General features: G+C 54.4%; 1 long non-coding RNA gene across 1 annotated transcript; it reads left to right on the forward strand.

Annotated features, from left to right (window-relative positions):
- Positions 1 to 1691: 1691 nt before the first annotated feature.
- On the forward strand, positions 1692 to 5215 carry LOC115503498. The gene is made up of 3 exons (XR_003965388.1): positions 1692 to 2085; positions 2829 to 2955; positions 3989 to 5215. It is a non-coding gene; the product is annotated as an uncharacterized LOC115503498 (long non-coding RNA).
- The last annotated feature ends 744 nt before the right edge of the window (positions 5216 to 5959 follow it).

Below are 5959 nucleotides of genomic sequence, written 5' to 3' on the forward strand. Positions count from 1 at the left end.
ACTCAGGTGCCCCCTTTGATCAAATTTTAAATGTAAACTTCAAGATTCATTTTGTGTGGGTTAGTTTTCTATTAAATTTTTCATTTTAGGCCTCATACAGTCTTATTTCAGGCTCTTTCTTGAAAAACACTATTGGGAGTATAAAAATCTATGTGGATGATTGTTTTTGGCACCTTCACTGTGTCTTTCCATGTGTTCCTGACCCATCATACACTGGATGTGAGTGGAAGTAATTTACTTTGTGTTGATAGTTTCGTGGTGTTAAGGAATAGTGTTTGAAACTGATGCAAAGAACAACACACAGTAGAGAGTGTATCAGTGAGATGGTTTCAGTATTTAGATGGGGTTTGAGTTGTTGGAATAATAAAAGAGTGACAGTATAGAATGCATAGGCGCAATATAAAAATATGTATCTGGTGACCAAATTGATGGATTGTGACAGAAGGCAGCTGGATGCTTACTAATCCCATTTTCTCTGCCTGGACACCTGGGATGTATCTCAGCTTTCCTTACACTTATGTTGGGACCATGTGAGTGAGCTGTGACCAACTGAATATACACAGAAGCGACTGTGAAATCGTTCTCACATTTGTGCACAATTCTGGGGATATCCTCAGGGGTCTTATATTTCACACCTCCCCAGGATTTAGTGCTCCTTTGGGAACTGCAAGTTCAGGTGATGGGCTGCTGGTGAGGATGTTTTGATAAGGACCTGAAGCCTCTGAGCTTCATAATCATATCTGTACCTGGGCCTACCTGTCCTGAGTGTCGGAAGGGCACAACGGGGGAGAGACAGAGGTCCTGGGTACTGTGAACTACGTGAAAGTCACGCCACAAACGTGAGACCATGTCAACTCCGCCCTCCACTTAGGCCTGACAGCAGTGGGTCATGATGTTCCCTAGATCTGAATCATGAGACCTGTAATAATGCGCGTCTTGGGCAACGTGCCTCCCTGTAGTTTACGAAACCCTCCTGCCGCGTTCTTTAAAAAATAACGAAATAAGCCAAATAGCTCAAATCTGTGCTTTTATGTAAAATTTGTCATCAAGACCTGTGAGGCTGCTTTGCGAGTCAAGAAGTCCTTGTATTTTCTGTTTCCATGAGCAATGCCAAGGATCCTACGAAGAGGCGACCCCGACCGCGCCTCCCTCTGCAGCGTGTTAATGGTAACAACAATGACAATACTAGGTACTTACTGAGCACTAACCGCGTGACAGGCACTTCAAGTTCCGAGAGACTTAGTGCCCAGTCTCGTCACGGTAGAGCTGTGGTTCTCAAACCTGGGCACCGCGGCAGGATCCTTAAGACAGCGCTGATCCCCGTTCGCAGTTTCTGACACTTCGGGTCGCGGCGGGCCACAGAGAGGTCCCCTGGTCCCGCGACGCCAGTTGCTGGGGACGAGGCTTCGCCCCTCGCCCACAGGAATTGGGGCGCTTTTCTTTACTTGGAAACCTGGGGCTCTATTCCCGGCGCGTTCCTGCAGGCCCTTGTCGTTGCTGAGGGGACAGGAAGTGGCGCGCGCGCGCAAACTACGTTACCCAGAAATGGGTGCTGCGCGCTTCCGCCCTGGGGAAGGGGCCGCAGACGCCCGGGAGGGGCGTTTCCTGCGGGGTTGGGGCGGGACTTCCGGTCGCGCCGCAGGAGCGCATCCCTCAGTGAGCGGCGGCTGGTCGGCCCACGACCACGTGGACTGGGGCGCACGCCGGGCCACTCGGGGCCGCGCCGGGCGGTAGAGTGACGTTGCGGGGACCGCCCCCGCGCCCTGTGCGAGTCGTGACGCCCGGGCATCGGCTCCATCTCCCCTAGACTGTGCCCGGCTGTGGGACGGGAGCCGCAGGGACTGCGCCTTCTCCGGCCCCCGCCCCCGCGCTCCGTCGCCGAGGTCCCCGAAGGCGGCGGCCCGAGCCTTGCGAGCACTTACACCGTCGTCTAGCGAGGCTCGGAGCGCGACAAGCAGCTGCAGGCGACCCCGCCCAGGCTAAGCCTTCGGGACCCGCACTGGTCACCCGCCTCTCAGGGTCCCGCTTGGCCCACCCGGTCCCCCGGTGGTGGCAGGGGCGGCAGCACGGATGAATCCGGCGCAGGTGAGTGAAGGGTCACCCTCACGGTCACCGCTCCTCCTTGTGGCCGATGGTGGCGGTGAGGCTCTGCCTTATCTCCCCCGGTTCTCGGTCGTGGAGTCCCTGGAGGAGGGCCCTCTGGCCCAGGATCCTGATCTAGGGCGCGTGTGTTCCGGTTACGGACGGCCCAGGGAATAACACTAGAAGGGCGACCCAGTCACGGGAGCAGGCGCAAGGGAACGGGGAACTTGGACGTGGGGTTGAGCTGGGAGTGAACAGAGCCTCCGTTGTGTCTTTTGGGAGCAGAGAGCAGTGGAATGGCAGGCCGGGAGGCTGCGCCTCTCTGCTGCAAGTTTGGAGCTGAGGAGAGGGGGGCTGACGCAGACGTCACTCGACGGTGGAGACTGGAAGTGAGAGAAGAAATGAACTGAGAGCCCTGAGGCCCTAGTAGTGGGGGCTTCTGGGAGAAGGCTGAGCCCAAGTTTGGTTGTGTCTGGGAGGCATGGTCTGGAGGACACCAGGAGAACTGGCCAGCACCAGTGTTTGGCGTCCAGAGCTTACCCAGTACCCACCTGTCCACCTGCCTGGCTCTCTGCTCAGCACACAGTGCTCAGAGGGACGTGAGAAGAGAGCAGGCACTAGTGGCGCCAAGACCTGGTGTCTCCTCTGAGTCGGGAGCTGGGAGGAGAGGGACCGGGGTGGTCGTGTGAGTGGATTGACTGGGGAGTCCTCTTGCCTGTGGCTCAACTGTCCCCCCATCACGACAGGGCTGTGTGACCTTTGAGGATGTGTTCGTGTACTTCTCCCGGGAGGAGTGGGAGCTCCTTGAGGAGGCTCAGAGACTCCTGTACCGTGATGTGATGCTGGAGAACTTTGCACTTGTGTCCTCACTGGGTAAGGCCCTGCTGTGGTTATCTGTTGCTATGTGGCAAATTATCCCAGAGGTTAGTGGGATGACGACAAACGTGTATTATCTCCCAGTTTCTGTGAGTCAGAAATCAGGCATATCTCACGTGGGTATCTTTAGCTCAAGGTCTTTCATAACCTTGTTGTCAGACTCTCCAGGGCTGCTGTCTCATCTGAAGGCTCAACTGGAGATGAACCTCCTGTCAAGGTCATGCACACGAGCAGGAGGCTGTTGGACTAATTAGTCATTTTCTTGTTGGTTTTTGTCCCGAACCCTCCCTCAGTCTCTTGCTATGATGTCTTCTCCATAAGTAGATCACCACAGAGCAGCTGATTCCCATGAGCAAGAGACAGCATCCAATATAGAGGCTGGTATTTTTGTAACTTATTCTCGGAAGTGACATCCTATCATTTTTGCCATAATCTGTTCATTAAAAAGGAATTTTTAGGTTCAGCCCATGCTTGGCTGGAAAGACTTAACAGGGACATGGATACCTGGGGGTAGGTATGATTCCCAATTTCCTGGGCTGAGTTTTGCTCTTCCCTTTTTCCCCAGAGGGCAGCTTTCTGTCTGACAGTACCATCATGGCATGATCCCTTTCCTTAGCTCCCTGGACTAGGTGGTATGGGTACCAGAGCTGGGCAATGAACACTGTTTCCTCTTCTCTTAGAGCAGCCCCAGCCTCTTCTGTCCCAAAGCTTTGAAATGAAGGATTTGGGGGTGAGGAGTCTTGTAATCTGCCCAACAAATATGGCCTGGCCACACCTTGGCCGGGTGATTACCCAAATCCCTGATCTCTCAGAGTCTGCCCAGAGTCTGCCCGCTTCCTCTAATTGACATATCCTGGGGCCTGACTCTTCAAGAATCGCAGGCACCGTGTGGTCACTCCTTGTGAAGAACAGTGAGCTGTTCCTGCAAGACTGTGTCGAAGATTGTTTTTTAAATACTTAATTTTCTTCCTTCTGGAGAGGGTCACCGTGGGGACTGCTAGCCACTCAACCAGCTCTTCTTTCCCCGTAGGACTTGCAGTTTCCAGGACCCATGTTGTTTCCCAAATGCAGCCGGAGGGGAACGCAGGGTGCCTGAGAAGGTAGACGCAGTGGCAACTACAGCAGAGAAGACCTGAAGGAGGCCCGGCCCCGGTGAGTGGAAGCCACAGGAATGGTCGCATCAGGGCTGGCTTCGCCTTCTACCAGCAACCTGTGCTGTCTCTCCTAGCGTTCTGATGCCACAACCAGCGGCTGACTTCATCCCACTTTTTCTTCCCCGTTTGTGACACTTTGCCCACTTATCACTTTTACTCTGTCCTCAGTCACCTGTTGGTCCCCCGCCCTTCCCATCTCCACACCTTTTCCCCTCTTGGTGCTCCATGCAGTGCTTTGCGGCATTGGCTCTTTTTTAACAGGTCGTGAGTTGTGCTCATATCCTTCAATTTTCCTTGAAAACAAAGTATTCCATTCCAACCAGAATTTTCTGGCCCGGGACAGACCCTTTTGCACAGCACTCACCGTCACAAGGAACAAGGCCTTGCCGGACGACCACTGGCAGGGGAGTGGCTTGGAGCCCCTGCCTCTCCTTATCCTATACTCCATCCATCCTTGTCCCCTCTCTCTGTGTGGTCTCCTTCATTCTCTGACCTTTAGAGACCCGCGGCACACAGCTGCCCTTCCTGATCCTGATTCTGGCTCCCCTGTCGTGCCAGCGGCCCCATGGACTACTTCCTGGTTGCATCAGACACACATTTGTTATGGGGTGCCACAGGCCACCAATTAAACCTGCACTTCACCGGCATTTATCTTCCATCAGGCTGTCGGCATGCAGTGAAGGATGAGGCTGCACCTTCTGATGCTCCCCATCAGTGGGTGTCACAGATGAGAACTCCCCAGGCAGGTCCTTCCCCCCGAAAGGCTCACCCCTGTGACACATGTGGCCCATTCTTGACAGACATCTTTGCACCTGGCTGAGCCACAGGGAACACCATCTGGGCAACACGGCAACACCAGCGCAAGAGTCCCTGTAGGAGAGACTTCTGGGTAGTATAAATCTTGACCAGATGCAGAAGCGGTGGAGTGGAGAAAATTTTTTTAGAAAGTAAGGAGCCTGGCCTGATTTGTGAAGGTCAGCAGATGCCATGGGGCCAAGAAGGCCCTTACCTGCAGGGAGGGTGGGAGGAACTCTGTGGTCAGCTGTGGACTTATCCAGCACCAGGCCCTTCACGGTGGGGAGAAACCACACTGGGCCCTGAGCGTGGGGGGCCTTTTGTGTATCCGATTTCCTTTAGGCAAGAAAGCATAACCTGAGACCATAAAGCCTTCCGCTTGTGGGAGGCAGCCTCACTCCAGGCTTGGTTGACTCAGAGCATCTCATGGGGCTCATGGTTGGGGTGAACCGGGAACAACAAGGGCCAGCGGAGAGGTACTTGAGCCACACGGAGAGTCTCCCGGGGAAGGTGAGCTCCGAGCACAGCTAATCTGCCTTCGAGGCTTTCACGGGAGCAAGTCTCAGTGGGGCGCCTTTCATGAACCACTCACACAGTCCACGTAAAGCATCGGTGGTCGATGGGAAGAATCTACGAGAGGAAGGTTCAACAGATGGTGGCGTGTTGTTTGGCAACAGCAGTTGTGCTGAAGGGAAGCCCGGGACTGCACTGAACGTGAGAAAAAGAAGGCAGGCCTCAGTGAGCACGTGAGGGTTTACCTCAAGTGAAGCCATGGGAGAGTTTCCAAGTGCAGTAGGGCTTTCGGCTGCAGGCCAGACCTCCCGTGGCACAGGCAGATTCACGCTGGGAGAAGCCTTATGAATGCCAGGAACGGAGGAGAATCGGGGACAGCTCCGCTTTTGTCCAGAATAGTTTTGCCCACCCAAGAGAAAGTGTCTTCAAGTACAAAGTGAGGGGGTAAGCCTCTTGTGACCGCTGTTCTCTTGCTGATCGCGTAAGTGTTTTCCCAGGAGAGAAGCCCTGAATGCAGTGCTGTGGAAAGGCCTCCAGTC

This window comes from Lynx canadensis, chromosome E2 (genome assembly GCF_007474595.2).
Source record: "Lynx canadensis isolate LIC74 chromosome E2, mLynCan4.pri.v2, whole genome shotgun sequence".
Classification (NCBI taxonomy): domain Eukaryota; kingdom Metazoa; phylum Chordata; class Mammalia; order Carnivora; family Felidae; genus Lynx; species Lynx canadensis.